This window comes from Myotis myotis, unplaced genomic scaffold, assembly GCF_014108235.1.
Source record: "Myotis myotis isolate mMyoMyo1 unplaced genomic scaffold, mMyoMyo1.p scaffold_m19_p_5, whole genome shotgun sequence".
NCBI classification, from domain to species: domain Eukaryota; kingdom Metazoa; phylum Chordata; class Mammalia; order Chiroptera; family Vespertilionidae; genus Myotis; species Myotis myotis.
In genome coordinates, this window is record NW_023416357.1 from 2,715,104 (window position 1) to 2,731,562 (window position 16,459).

Here is a 16,459-nt window from a genome sequence, read left to right on the forward strand (position 1 = left end):
ATTTTCTGGTGATGCAATGAGACAGTTTTACTGCCAGGCTTCCCAGCCACCCCCAGGTAGGCTAGCTGCAATCCTCAGTTTTCTTCTCGCCTTTGTTTTGTTTTTAAATGAACCCATTAGTTCATTGTAAGGAATTATTTGAATTGGCACTTCGTCTCATAAATGCTGACTGAGGTGGTGGCATTGCCATCGTCCTATATAATAAAAGGCTAATATGCAAATCGATCAAACTGCAGAATGACTATGATGGTCGCTATGATGTGCACTGACCACCAGGGGGCAGACGCTCAATGCAGGAGCTGCCCCCTGGTGGTCAGTGCGCCCCCACAGGGGGAGCGCTGTTAAGCCAGAAGTCGGCTCACAGCTGACGAGCGAACTGTGACCCCTGGTTCATAGGTCAACACTCAACCACTCCAGCCAGGCATCCCATTTTCTGCCATTTTCTTAGTCACGTTTTCTGCCTCTCTCATTCACTGCCCTTTTAAGTCGAGCCTACAGCTAAAACCACATAAAACCATGTATAGGCAACACTTTCCCCATATTCGCACCAACTTTGACCCTGGTTTTTAAGTCCACTCTTCTTTCACTGATGTTTCTTCCTTACCTTTGATTGACTCATCACTAAAGCTGTTCTCCCACAACTTTAACATGCTGGTCAAACCCTCATCATCCGCACAGACACAAAGCAGCGTGGCTGGCTGCCAGAGCAGTCTGTGGGAGAGGGAGTGTTAGGGGGCTCCTGGCTGTCTGCTGCCTCCACCATAGAGCAGGGCTTCTCAGCAAGGGGTGAACAGCCCCCGGTGCAGTAGCCAAGGCAGGCTCCCGGCGAAGTCATCATAGCCACAGGCTCCCAGCGTCCTCGGCTCCGTTGGGAAGACAGAGAGGTTCCTCAAGTGTTCTCTCTCTGGCAGTGAACTCCCCAAACAACCAAAGAGCCCCAAAGCCCAGATTAGCATCTGCCCACTTCCCAGAAGCCCCAGTGAGGTGCTCCACTTCGGGAACAGGCACTTACAGTCGTGCTCAAAGGTCTGTCGGGATTACTGGCAGGTCTTGCTTGCGTCGGTATCTCTATTTTTAGGTGCTGCTGTGTGGGTATCTGTGGTGCCTAATCAATCATTGGAACATGATGTCAGTGTGTAGGCTTCTGAAAGGGGAGCCAATCCAATCCAGCAGACATTAAAACCACACCTTCCAGGTATAAATCAAAGGCCCGATATGTAAGCCATTCCCTTAGATTTATACTTCCCTAGCAGATTCAACACTGATAACTATTGCACAAACTCTCTCCCTGTAAAATATGAAACAAACAGCCACCAAAAACCCAAAATTTTATAATGCATAATGCTCATTACACCCGAATTCCTCATTTATTGCTAGTAACTGCACATTTAAATCCTTCATTCAAAATATTTTAAAATCAGCTCAAGGACACTCCTACACACAGGCCTGGGCTAGCACTGCAGGCCCTCAAGCAGCGTGAGCTATTGCTCCCAGGAAATGCTTTTCTCGGCATCACTCCATTCTGCCGAACAAAAGAACTAACCCCTGGTGTAAAATCAATGCCTGAACTGGTTTCTTTGTATAAAAAGGATGACATAGATAAACTATAAGAATCAGTAATCTTAGGACATTTCCTCATCATTCAAATTTGATCAAACAAAAATAATCAATGCCACGAAGTTGAGAATTTTCAACTCTCAACATACTGCTATAGCAAATACAATTTCTGCTTGTATTTAAGAATCCAGCCTAGGTCTTAGAAGGGGTAGATTTTTAATCCCAACATAATATCTGCTACGTTAGCCTGCTAAACTATAAGAGTGTAATGAGGAAAGTGCAATTTTACTTCAATAGGCAATTCTTCGCAGTCGTTCAACAAGTCTATGCTGAGTCATTGCTGTGTACCAATCTCAATAGACGTGAATTAACATCTACCAATCCCCTGTAGGAGGAAGGAGGCTTGCTCCACAAGAATAGAGCGGGTAGACAAGTAATGAGTCTAAAAAGCATACATCTGAGATTGTCAATTGGCAGCCCACAGGCTACAAGGAGGATTGCCGACTTTGGGGCTCAGAGGGTTTTTAAATATTTGCATTGACATTTGAAAATTGATAAATTTTACATAATAATTTGACTTTCTGGCTTTTTTCGAAATACTAAAGGCAGCCATAAATACGGGGAACTGACCATGCGCTCTGCAGTTTTCAATAACTCCCAGGATTTCCAACAACCAAAATGATTGCACTCATATATATCACAGGCCTGGCCTCCCCCCAATACTTGAGTTTTAGATTCTTGTCTTACACAGCGTCTTCCACAAAAGATGGAATGAATTATGCATGTCTCTGGGTTTCTGTCTCCCTCTCTGTCATCTACTTTGAGTAACTTTTTCTTTCTCTTCTATCCCACTTCCTGTTCAAATATCCCCAGGTCTGAAGCACTATATCTGCTAACAAAGTGGTCAAAAGTCTGATCACATCTTATTTTATAATGAAAATGAATTGAAAGCATTATCTACAAATTCACTGAACATATGCTAGAAATGTAATTAACATGTGGGTAATTAAAACGTTCCGTGAATCAAAACTGCTTTCCTAACCAGCCATTCAGTGTTAATCACTTTATCTCCACATCCTCTGGGTATAAAGGTACAGCCTTAGCAAGGCCGAGTCTCTGGATCAGGTTGAATTGTCTGGCATTTCTCTCTAGAAATGAACCGCTGCTGTCCTTCCTTCCTGCGCCAAGGGCTGAGGCCGGGAGCACGGGCTGCTGCTCACATGGGACGACGTCAAGGACGGTGGGCAGGTGCGATTCCCCCGACATGCTCTCCACAGCATCATTTTATACCTAAACCTCTACAAATAGGTCTTCATGTCTAGCACTTACCTCCAGCACGGCGTTTCCTCTGCCAAAAGTTAGACGTATGACAGGTTGTTAGAATGACTGCTGATCAGCCAGAGCCAGTCAGCAACAAAGACTCAGAAAGTGGGCTGTGTTCTGGACACAGTTATCAGCACAACCGTTAGAAACACAGAAGTCTGTGTGCAGACAGAGCCGGTCAGCTGAGCCGGCAGAGCCATATAGTATAAGCAAGTGGCTAGGTGCCGGTTAATATGCTCAAAAGCAAAGAAAAACAGGAAAATGATAGCAAACCGTGACAACAAAACAGGATGTTAGAACAAAGGAGGAGAGTGGTTCGCACCAGTGACAGCCGAGGAAGGGGAACGGCGAGGGAAGCCATTGGAGGGACAGTTCAAGGCATGGAGTCCAGACTGACCGTCCTGTGTGAATGGCCAGGAACAGCCAAATGGGAGATCCCAAAGGACTCTGGACCCCAGTGTTCAGGTCACAGGGAACACAAAACACAGATTTGCAAAAGGTGGGGTGGGCCTAAGGCAGCTGCATCAGACAAGGGATGGTTGGTCCCCAGCACTCCTGGGTGTCCGCTTGACTCAGTCCGACGGAGCAGAAAAGGCGCTGAGAAGCTCCTGTCCTGGACTTTCAGGCCGGCCCAATGGATTTGCTTTTCCAGAACTCGAACCATCCCTTCCACCTGAGGTTCATGCTTAGTCTTTCAGATACCAGAGCAAGGACAGCAAAGTCCCCCTCATTAGAAGGCCGTCATAGCCATGAACACTATGTGGGCGAGGCTGACAGGCTGTGCTGGTCAGTCACTGGCGGCTACCACGCATTTGGGACTGTGTCTATGAGACACGTATCTACTGTGCCAACACTGAAAGGCATATTCTCCCCATTTTAACAAAGATAACTCCAGCTTATAGAAAGCGCATGTCTAGTCTTTCAGGAGAAGTGTGACAAGCCAGGAGAACGCTTCCTTGGTTATTCTTGAAGGGTGGGGTGCATTATCTGATCCTTCCCTCGGAGCCTAGGAATGGGCTTTACTCCCCAGAAGGTCTGAGTCCCTGGAGAAAAGCTGGGAATGAACCGTTTGGTGGACAATAGAACAGGCCGGGAGTGACCGGGCACGGAACTGCCCCATTCCCGCTTGCACCTGCCCCACTAAGTACAAGAAGGAACCCTGATCTGTCACTATGGGTGTCCCGTTTTTAAGGTTTTACCAGTTGCATGTACTTCTCTTTTGATGTAGTATAACCTTTTATCGGGGAAAATAAGGGAAAACCTTTAAATTGAACAAAAACCCTAATTCTTATGCTCCTATTAAAGCTTGGAAGACTGGATCCTTATTAGAGTGAATCTGTACAAAGAGATAAACATTTAAAAAATAAGCATGAATGGAATCCAGGACAAAATGCATCCATTTGTGCAGGAAAAATAGCTTTTACCAAAGAAAATGGCCCAAATTCATCATGGGGAGAAAAATGTCATTTCAAAGCCTCTTTCCAAGATCAAACATGTAGAATTTTTAACACAACACATTAGCTTTTTAGCTACTCTAAATCTACAACTTTTAAAGCCAGGGGGTGGGTGGGTTGGTGTTTGTTTTTTTTGTTTGTTTTTTTTTTTTTTTTAGAAAATCAGCAAGTAATTACCCCTATTAATAGAGAAATTGTCAAAACTCCTTTGAAACCGCCTGGGCAGGAACTTCCCACAAAAGGGGCTTTGCAAATTGTTGCCTCCCAAGCCCTACAGGGAGCACCAGTTCTATGGGTGGTTTTAATTCATCTTCGTACCGATCTGGGTCCTAAATGCCAATGACTAACCTTCTGAAATACACGCTCACGCCCGGCTGCCGGTTTTGTCTCCCGCATGTGAAATGCAGTGGAACATGCCGTGACATCCAGCTAATAAAGGGGCATCTGTCACGGGGGATGGAGTACCAAAATCAACAATTTGCATAGCGAACAAGGTTGATATTGTGGCGACTCGTGTTGCCTTGTAGGGAACAAAGGGATGAACACTCCCTTATGGCCTCTGCTAAGTACCCGCCATGTGGCCTCTGAAAAGGAGCTCCCCGCTCACCCCCCTTTTCCCAGGGGGGCTTTGTGAGTTCACAGCAAGGGTCTGACTTCATGGCCCGGCCTCTGCCTGAGAGGAAGTCCAGTTCCATCCGATTTGCATCTCCCTGCCTTTCAGAGCCCAGCCGCCTCCCCGGCAGCCGCGGGGAGTGCAGCACAGATGGGCCGGGTTTTGTGTAATTGGATTGCGGGCGGCCTGGGTGCTGTCCTAAATGCGTGTGGATGTGCTTATTTCACACTTATTTCCGTGACAACGGCTTAGGAGAGGCAGCAGAGACAGGAGCATGGGAGAGGGCCTCACTAAAGAGCTACTTAATGCAAATCAATAACTTTAATTCAATTACCCGGGAGCATCACCTATGTAAGGCGTTGCTTGCAGGCTCTTTGACCTCACAAGAATAAAACTTTCTTCTTTATGAAAATTATGTTTTCCTTTATCTTTCCTTCCTCCCTTCCTGTCCTTTTTTCTTTCATTCTTTTTTGTTTGTTTGTCCAAAGATTATTGGTAAAGAATCAGATCTATAATTCACATTATTTTTAAGATCCAATTATATGACCTATTTTTAAATGTAGTACCAAGAGAGCCACCCCATTCTCTACCCACAAAGATTTCTCACAAGACACACACACATTATAAAGCATGCCTGCTTGGGGGCACAATGACTGGAACGACAATCTGCTTACTATATAGACGGCAGATGTAATTTTAGAAAACACTTGATTCCTTATACGTCTAGGAAGGTTGGTTTTCTACTCATTTGCAGTTTCTCTCTCAGACTTTAAGCAAAACAGTGTTGTTATAGGAAGAGTAACTGGAATTGACAAGTGTGGCCTTACAAGTAGCAACCGATGGGAAATCAGTCAAATAACAAACAAACATACAAGGCAAGCCTGCGGATTGTATTTCCTGTACACCCATCCTTTCCACGTGTGCTAGTCCCTTGGGTTGAAGTTGTTCGCTGTTTGGTTAGAGAATCAAGTCAAGCTGACGCCATTTCTGGAGTCTCAAAAAGAGGATTTTCAAACTCTCAGCCTTGACCTTTTCCCGTTAACTTTGCAGTTGCCTTCTTTTTCCTAAACTCTTTACACACACGCACACATGCACACATGTACACACACACGCACACACACACACACACACACACAAAGTCTGGGACCCAGACTAAGAGATCCGGGGAGAGTAAGGTGGATAAAAGCTTACACCTGAGAGGTCACACTTATTCTCATCCCCATCACCCCTCCGTGACTCCTTCCTTCCCAAGGACTCTCTCCCCTCCCTCCTCCCTCACACGCATCCTAATGGAAGCGCCGGCCACTGTCTCGCAGGTAGGAGGGGAAGGCCTGCGTCGGGGCCAGTGGGAAGAGTCTGTCACGTAGAAGGCCTCATGCCTCCAGTGAAAGCCGTTACGTGTGGCGGCGTGAGGAAGGAGCGGAAGGAAACCTGGGTGAAAGCTGGCCGCACAGGCGGTGCACGTGTGATGTGCTTACAGAGATAAGCCGCACGGTGCTGGGGGCACACACGGGAAGCGGATCTTGCCTTGGATGTGGCTGTTGGGTAGAAGGGGAGCCCTCTCCCCCGCCCCCCCCCCCCCCGGGGCCTGTCACCCGAGGCTCCTTCTTTGGAGTGCTTCTCTGTAACTGTCCTTGGGCTCACCGAGCAGACACCAATCATTCACAGACACTGAAGTTCCAGTGTCCCACTCGCCTCTCCTCCTCGGGGGCTGTTTCCCAGAGTGTGAGTAAGTGATGGCTCCATAACATCGGCCAGGAAAACACCATCCTCAGGGCAAGAGGGAGTGGGGCCGATTTGGGAACCCAAATGCTCCGAATCTGAATCAGAAGATGGGCCGCCCTAAAACAGTGGCCGCGGCTGATGACCCTGGTGAGGAGGAACCGGAGCGTCTCCCCCGCGGCCGAGGCAGGCCCGCTCCCGGCCTCTCCCCATCGAGCGCAGGAGGACGGAGGCCACGTCTCTGAGGTTTTCTTCCCCAAGAGTGTGTTTCAAGATCTGCCAACATGGATGTCTGGCCGGCCCTCCTCCCCTGAGCCCTGCTTCTCCTCCAGTCTTCCTGCCTCCGTGGACGGCACATCCATGTGTGTCACACACAGCAGAAGCCTTGCAGCCCCCTGTCACACAGCTTCCACTCCGCTCACTGTCTCCCTCCATCACATCCCTTATTCCCCGGGTCTGTTCCTTCCTCTCCGGACCCGCTACCCGCCCAGAGAGGGTCCCGGCGGGCTCTCGTCTGAAGAGCGACATCGTCGCCAGCCCGCCCCCCCCCCCCATGCGTCTTTCTGGAATACAGGTGTCATCCTGGGGGGGGGGAGGGTCTGCCTCACAGCCTGCCCTGGCTCCCCGTCACCAGTGGAGCAGGAGTGTCCTGTATATTCCTCTCTCAGATCTTCCACAGATAAAAGTGATCCACTTCCTTCTGTTGCGAGGAGGAGCCTGTCGCCTCACACTTGGCCTGAAACACTTCTGTCCCTGGTGTTTCCACTCCGAGACCGATGGTGGCCTCTAGCTCCTTTGCACACGCGACTAAACTCCCAGCTCTGATGAAGCTGCGACCTGAAGACTAGATTAGCCCCGTACCTTCTTGCGTCTTCTCCCGCCCCAGCACCCGAGGATCCAACTTGACCGCGTTTCCCGTCAGTTCTCAGGTGCCTCCTGTTCTTGGGCTCCCTGCCGTGGCAGACCTGCTCTCGGACCTGTCACGCCCTTGACAGATTTGCTGGCCCGGGAGCTGCTTGGCCAGCCGGCTCCCGCTCCACCAGCCTCCCCTCGCTCCCAGGTTGCGCTCGGCACACGCGATCTCACTGGTTCACAGAACAGAGCTCCCCGCAGACCGTGCTGCTTCCTTCCCTGCAGGCTCCGTGCCTGACTGCGCGGGGCCCAGACACAAGCCCCGGTGCTGCTCTCAGCGCCTCCTTTCTAACTCCCTCCTTCGGCAGTGTCGCCATCCTTTGACCAGTCGCCAGGCAGGGAACCGCGCCGCTGCCGTCTGGGAAAACACGCTCCCACCCTCCTCCCCGCGTTCCCTCTCTGTCCCATCAGATCTTCTTCCTGATGCCATGGCTGTCTGGGAGACACTGCCACTTTCTGGGTCATGCTCTTTTTCTAAATATATATTGTTACTGATTTCAGAGAGAGAGAGAGAGAGAGAGAGAGAGAGAGAGAGAGAGAGAGAGAGAGAGAAACATCAATGATGAGAGAGAATCATGGATTGGCTGCCATCTGCATGCCCCCTACGGGGATCCAGCGCACAAGCCCTGACCAGGAATTGAACATGTGCCCTGACCAGGAATTGAACCGTGACCTCCTGCTTCATAGGTCGATGCTCAACCACTGAACAACACTGGCTGGACCTCATGCTGTCTCTTTAATTTGGCGGGTGGGGAGGGGGAGGACAGAGCAATTGGTTAATACCTGCTGTTACACTTATAGAATTCTGTGTTCTGGGAGTGCTCACTCTGCACTGGGTTCTCAGGATCAGTGGCTGTGCCTTTGCAGGCTTCGCCTTCTCCGTGGTAGATTTGCTTGCAGCAAGAGACCGCTGACCCGTTTTGCTCATTTATTAAAGACGCAGAACCAGCGGCAGAAGGCCGGGGAGGCTCCATGTGGGGTGTAAGTGTAGGTGATTCCGGGAGCACGTTAACATGACCTTTCCACAGGAGTGAACTTGGATGGGAGCTGCTCTCTCCCAGGGTGGGGATGTCAAGGTGAGACCATTACACTTGGGTAATCCCTGAGCAAAAATACCAAAAGGGATTGTATTGCCTGACGTTATTTAGTTTATTTCTTAGCTAGGAATTTTTTAAGTAAACACAATTAACAATGTTGTCTTTATTAGCATATGACGCAAACTGGTTTGGGCATGTTTCTAATCATATGTTCCTATAATTGCATTTTTTTAATGTTCGCAACTAACAATTGGCTTTACGTGTGTGTTTTTAAAACCACGAGTTCTTGCTCGCTCACTCCTCAGGCTGGATTAGCACTGGTCTTCTTTCCCTTATGACGAGGTAGGACCGTACTAATGAAAAACAGGGCCTCTTTACTTATCATAGCCTCGGGGTCAATTATCAATTTATCATCATGTCCTGCAGATTTAAAATAAAATATGCTGTGCAGTATAACCATTGTGCAAAATTGACAGTAAGTAGATTCTCTGAGTTTGGACTTAATAAAAAATACAAAGAGTGCTGCCTAAAAGGTTTCTCCAACTATAAATTCTATTAGGCAGCTTTTCATACACGACAGTAGGAAACTGAACAACTAAATTAGAGAGATTTTTTTCACCGCTGCTTTGTGTCTCCTGCACGTGAGCAGTCACTGGAGGACAGGTCACTAATTCACAGAAACAATATGTTATATCTCTGTAATAATAAATCAAAAGTGCCTAGATTTTTACTTATGCCAATCTTTTTATGCATCTTAAATATTTACATCCAATGTCAACCTAGTTGCATAAGGCAGTTTCTTAACTCTAAGGGATGCATGCATGAAATATAAGAATCAGTTGTTTCTTATGCCAAAAATAATCTAAATCCTTCACGTTTACCAATTCATCAGTGTGCACCCAATTCAGATCTCCTTGAGACTCTGCCCTTGGAGGTCTCGTTGAGATGACTAAGTTTTACATTTTAATTCTTACTGAAAACTAGAGGCCCGATGCATGAAATTCGTGCAAGATTAGGCCTTCCTTCCCCCAGCTGCTGGCACCGGCTTCCCTTGCAGCCCCAGCTTAGTCCAGAAGGTTGTCTGGAAGGACATCCGCTCTAATTAGCATATTACTCTTTTATTATTATAGATACCTCTCATTCAGTCTGGACGGCGTGGCTCAGTGGTTGTGTTGACCTATGAGCCAGGAGGTCAAGGTTCAATTCCAGTCAGAACACATGCCTGGGTTGCGAGTTTAATCCCCAGTGTGGGCATACAGGAGGCAACTGATCCATGATTCTCTCTCATCATTGATGTTTCTCTCTCTCTCCCTCTCCCTCCCTCTCCCTCCCTCTCTGAAAGCAATAAAAATATATTAGAAATATATATATGAAAAAAGCAAATGCCTCTCATTCACACACAGGTGTGTTCTGCTCCATGCTGAGACTCTGGTCAGTTTACGTGAGATTCAGATCAGCATATCTGCCCCTGCATGGGTTATTGAATACACAACTTCGAGCCACAAACTCAGTGACAATGGAAAGGCAGCAGCAGAGGGGAAGGTTAATTGTACATTTGAGAGTCTGAGGTTGTTCGCTACCTCTCTAGGACAGAATCATCCTGCTAAGCAAGTCCCCGCCAGTGAGGCCCGAAAATGCTAGGTGCTATGTTCGCAGTCCCTCAGCCACCCGAGTCCCTGTGGCAAGTATGGGATGGCCACGTGTGACCGCACTAGGTCCTGGATTAGGCAGCATAGCTGAGGGCCATGTCCATCTGCAGGGACAGGTCCACGGCCAGTGCGCGCTGGAGAGCAAGGAAAATGCCGTACACCTTGGGGTCTGTGAGCAGTCAGTGGTCTCCCTTTAGGCAAGGACCTCTGGGACTGGAGGTCTTAATTCTGCCAGCGTTACATCCCCGTCTGCACCTTGCAGGCACTGTCCTTTGTGAGAAAAGTAGAAACGGAACATAAGAAATAATAATAAAGGGGCATAAATGAAGAGCAAGGCATGGGGGTCCAGGGTGTTAGTGATCCCCATGATGTTTAGCTCAGAAGTACATTTTGTAAAAGAAAAGATAAATTAAATCCACAGGGTGCCTGAAGATCCAAATGGAAGTAAAAACTATATTGGGGGAAATTGTGTTTGTTAGTTTTAATGGGCTGCCAGAGCAGTTTCTTCTTTATAATTGTTCACATTAACTTAAATGATAAAAATTTAAGCATAAGAAAATTATAGATTATAGATATGTGATCTCCATCTCCCTGTCATAGGAATATAAAGAAAATATTCTCAGATTTTCATACTGACCTCTTATTTAGTAGGAAGCACCGGGAAGCATTTGAACACAATTTGCTTTTAGATCCTTTCTAGAATTTAATTTCCAATCAGCCAGTTCATCAGCATGTTAATATCGGAGTAACATGTGTCATTTCCAGAAAAAAAAAAGTCTTATTTCAGAAAAACTACTTTTGGAAAAATATATATATATCTCACAATGAACAGCTTAAATTACTTGTGAATAACCGTCTAGGAAATTGGTTCAAAGTCAACTTTATGTTATGTGAACTACACAGGTATGTCCCGCCTCTCACGTAGCCAGGAGCAGCCGAGATGGGCACTGGGTTTGGTTGTACAAATCTATTCCTTTTTAAAGTTATTTTCCCCATTTACGTTTGAAGTGTGTCTTTAATAAAGAATCATCACGGCGGCTGACTGCCCGGAGAGGAGGCTCTACCTGTTCCTCGGTGGGGACAGCCCTCTTCAGAGGAGCCGCCCCCCTCGGGCTGCCCCTGTGCTGCCGGCCAAGGCGGGCGTTCGGGCCGCAGCCCGGCCCCCCCAGCTCCTGCCTGTGCCCTTGATGAATGTACTTCAGACGGGGCCAGGCCACGCTCAGTACAGTTCTCTAAACGGTGATAAATGACCACCTTTGTGTGAAATGGGTGAGGTGGGAGGGCCACCCTTTGACAAGGCAGAAAATGAAATGATTACTATTGGATTCTATTGACTTGTCTGGTTAGAACAGTTGTGCCTCCTCCTAGAGGTTAATTGGACTTGAACTCAAGAAATTAAGAGGTCAGCTGGGGTCACAGTGACAGCAGGCCCACTTTTAACTCGCTGCTAATAACATCTGGCAGGAGGAGGGTGAGTCTGGGGATTTCAATCTGGGTGCAGTTCAATTTCGTTAAGAGTAATGGTTCATACAAATTGTTAGACAAACCTTAACTTGGTATCACATACAAAAACGCAACGTGTGTCCAATTCCTACCAGGCACTCCTATCTAACTAAATTTTCTTGAAATAATAAACGTTAGAATACATCTTGTGTGTGTGTGTGTGTGTGTGTGTGTGTGTGTATATGTATATATATACACATATACATATATATAGAGAGAGAGATGTAGATATATAGATAGAACTAGAGGCATATAGATATATAGATAGATAGATATCAAGGATAGATAGAAAAACTAATCTCAGAATTATTTCCTTTTATTGAAGACTCTTTATTAAAAAATTATAAACTTCGGGTTTACAAAGGAAAGATTCAGAAATGCTTGAACATGACACTCCGATGGATTTACTGAGGTCTTTCTTTTTACCCAACCCTAAATGCTGCCAATTCTGTGTTGGAGGAAATATAAAGAAAACAGAGAGGACTATCTGACAATGTGTCCAGTGAGGGTCTGTCCTACTGTGTAACTTCTCCATTTTGAAAGCGTGTTTGCAAGCTGCACCCCTCTTGATCGGAGCGGATAGCAGCACCATTGAACTGTTGCTGTTCCCTGAGAAGACACCCCAGGTCAGCCCCCCAAGACTCCCTTGGACTCCCCTGTTCCTTCCTTGGTTACTTTACCCTTTAGGGTCCTTGGCTGGAACCAACCTGGCTCCTTCCTGTGGGTACCTGTCACCCCACTGCCCCCATCAGGACTAAGTGCAGGGAGCCCCAGGGGGGCGGGCTGGGCTGGGCGGTGGGGTCCAGATGGTGGGGGGCGGGCACACCCCCTCTGAGAGGCAGCTGTGTGGCTGGGCCCACGGAGGGGCAGGCAGCCAGGGAGGGGGAGGGGAGCAGCTCCCAGACCTCCCGGTAGGATGGGTTCCCCCATTTGTACCAAGTCCAGTGCTCATTCCTAAGGGGCTGGCACTTCAAACATATGCGTTTGCTTCCTTGACCTGGAGATGAACCCAAAGCAGCCACAGGGTTTTGGAGATCGGAGACACGGCGCCTTTCTGTCCACGTGGAGACGGAGTTGACGTGGAACCACTGTTTAGTGTAGGACGGACAGTGTGCGGGCTCCATACTCTGTTCACAGGTGAGAGGTACCCCAGCCAGGCCCCTCAGGCCGCACCCCCTTTCTCTTCTGTGGTGAGAACTGTGAGGATTCCTCCCTGAAGGGTCAAGTACAGGCAGTCCTCGGTTAAGACGGACTCCACGTACATCGTTTCGTGGTTACGTCGCCATCTCCCATTTATTTAAAAAAAGTTCCGTCGTTTCGACATATGCACATATGTGCTTTATTTTTCTTATTATTTATTTACCACAAGTAAAGGTCTTTCTTTTAAATGTTCTTTACTGTTTCACTTCATTGCTGCTGTGTCTGTGCTCCATGTGCGTGATGTAGGTGCTTATGTAGGTGGGTTCTGACTTACGGCGAAAATCGCGTTATGTCGCCATAGGAACCGGTCTCCGACGTAACCGAGGACCTACTGTATATAGCCCATCATTAACTATCGGCACCAGCTGTTCACTAGGTCCCCAGGATATAGTCATCTTACGGATGGGAGTCTGTACCCTTCCACCAGCAAACTCCTCCCTCCCTCCACCTCAGCGCCTGGTAACTACCATCTCTTCTGTGTCTCTGAGTTCAGTTTTTTTCAGATTCCACATATAAGTGATGTCACAGTGTATCTCTTTCTCTTATTTAGCATAATTCTCTCTAGTTTCATCCATGTTCTCATAAATGAGATAACATTTTTGAAAATCATAAATCTGATAAGAGATTAATATCCAAAATAATGAATTCATACAGCTCAATGCATTTCAAAAATCTGATTCCAAAATAGGCAGCCCCATAGGTGTGGCTCAGGGATGGAGCCTTCGACTATGAACCAGGAGGTCACAGTTCAATTCCTGGTCAAGGGCACATGCCTGGGTTGTGGGCTCCATCCCCAGTGAGGGTCATGCAGGAGGCAGCCAATCCATGATTCTTCCTCATCATTGATATTTTCATCTCTCTCTCCCTCTCCCTTCCTCTCTAAAATCAATAAAAAATATATTTTAAAAAATAAGCAGAAAAACTGAAAAGACATTTTTCCAAAGAAGACATACAACTAGCCACCAGATACATGTGTTTTTTCTAATAAAAATAACTTTTTTTCCTATTTGCTGCAGCTTCCCAGTAAGAAGCATCCCACAGTCTGGCTGTAGCAACGCTACCCCATGAGAGGAGCCTGGTGGACTAGCCGTATTCTTTTAACCACCTTGCTATGAGATCTCATTATTGGTTAACTTAATAAATTACAAAATCCCTAAAACAGTGATGGCGAAGCTATGACACGCGTGTCAGAGGTGACACGCAAACTCATTTTTTTGGTTGATTTTTCTTTGTTAAATGGCATTTAAATATATAAAATAAATATCAAAAATAGAAGTCTTTGTTTTACTATGGTTGCAAATATCAAAAAATTTCTATATGTGACACAGCACCAGAGTTAAGTTAGGGTTTTTCAAAATGCTGACACGCCGAGCTCAGAAGGTTCGCCATCACTGCCCTAAAATAAGCAGAGGAACACGCCAGGTTTCGATATATTCCGTGGAGGAGAAAGCCGGTGTTCTCTGCCCCTTAGCGAAAAAGATCTGAGACGAGTGACCACCTGTAAAGCGAGGGCACTGCTTTCGCTTTTAGTAAAGCCTTATAGATTGCAAAATCGGAGGGTCTCAACCCAGGCTACACATTAAACTGTAAATTGAGCCAGTCTCTGGGTGGACCTGGGCATGGGTGTGCCTTCGCGGTGCCCTCGGTGATTACGGGGTGCAGGTAGACTTGTGACCCACAGCTCAGTGATGTCGCCAAGTCCAGGCCATTCCCCTAATTATAGCACCACTTGCATTTACAGGCCCAGTGCTTGTCATCACATATCTACATTCTGTTGTCATTGCAGCCAGCTACGGATTGGGTATTAGCTCTGCTTTACCCCATTTTACAGATGAGGAAACTGAGGCATATCTGGGTGAAGTACATTAGTCAAGGACACCCAGCGAGAGGCGGGTAGAGTCTGCAGGGTTTGAGCCTGATTAGGACGCCAGAGTCTGTGCCTCTAACCACTGTACATCCCAGCCCAGGAGCAACTCTAACTTCTCTATGTCAGTCAGTATTTCAGCTGCAATTTCCAGTGGAGGCATTTGTTGTGCTGATGCCTCCACATGCAGCCTCCATCCTCCATGTCAACCCCCAACCTTCAAGCCCTCCGTTGGGCAAGAGCAAGATTGTCTTGAAGGACGAAAACTCCAGGATGAAGGTGCTGCCCTGTGACGGGTATGTGGTCAGCTACAGGACCGGGGGTTCCTAGTGCTGCCGGATGCTGATCCAAGCAGCTCTGCAGGGAAAGACAGAAGGTGGGAACTTCTCATTGCCTTTCTACTTCTCATTCAAAGGAGAAGAGTCGGGGCACATCTTAACTGAGCCTACACACCCAGCGCCTCTTCCTCATGCCTGGTGAGACACAGCCTCTTAAAATCACACCATATGATTTCATACATTCTCCTTCACATAGAAGCACATCTTTTATGAGGAGTTCCGGTGGCCCAGGGCAGGTACCAATTGCATTCACATTCATTGAAACAGATTGTGGTGAAGGAAAATATTCAAAACATTCTGAATAATTTATAATGAAAATCAGGCCATTACTTTTTAGTAGGAACAGTTTGGTGTTCCAGAAGCTTTTGAAACTTTTTAAAATGGGTCTTTAGAGACTTTAGCGGAACCAGAGAAGTCATGTCAAGAGTAAACAAACCTGGCTCTCTTTCTGAGCTCCCTCCCCAGCCTCTCCTGGCAGCATGGCTGGGAGATTCTCTTGTTGGCAGTGCCCACGCATTAGCCCCCCGCCCCAAGCTGAGAACAGTGCCTGGAGGGGAGCCAGCTGCCCTCCTGAACCCTGACTTTCTCAAGAGAGACCCCAGAGCCCGCTGTGCCCTTGGCCTGGACTCCATCCGGGAGAAAAGCAGCAGCTCGAATTTGAAGTGAGGCCCAGGCGGGGACCCGGGCTGTGCACACGCACGCGATGGGCAGGGGTCCCACGCAGGAAGGTGAAGGTGTGCCCTCTCCCGTGACCCTTACCGCCTGGAGCGTATGCCTCAGCTGCTCAACAAAGCGTGAGCATGCGTTTTCCCCGAAGGCCTGAGACAGAATCACTGATCTGCTGCCTCCTGCTCACCCCCCACTGGGGACCGAGCCCGCAACCCGGGCCTGTGCCCTGACCGGGAATCCAACTGTGACCTCCTGGTTCCTAGGTCAACACTCAACCACTGAGCACACTGGCTGGGCAACCTCAACCTTTTTACGTTCAGTTTACCATAACAATTCCGTTTACCTGGTGAGCTCATGAGCTTCTCAAGTGTTGGTTAATAAATACCTTCTATGTGCCTAGCCCTGTGTCAGGCGCTGGGATCGTTGCAAAATTACGTGTATTCCAAGTTTCAAAACTTCAGCCTGGTTAACAGAAACATGGGTTTTAATATTTTGGCCAAGTTTGAAAGCAGATTCTTTGGTCACTGTATATCAATAAAGACTGGACTCTCATGCTTTGTATATTTACAGTATTTTCCTGAGAATTCACAATGTTTTATATTCCCCTGTCATTGTGTC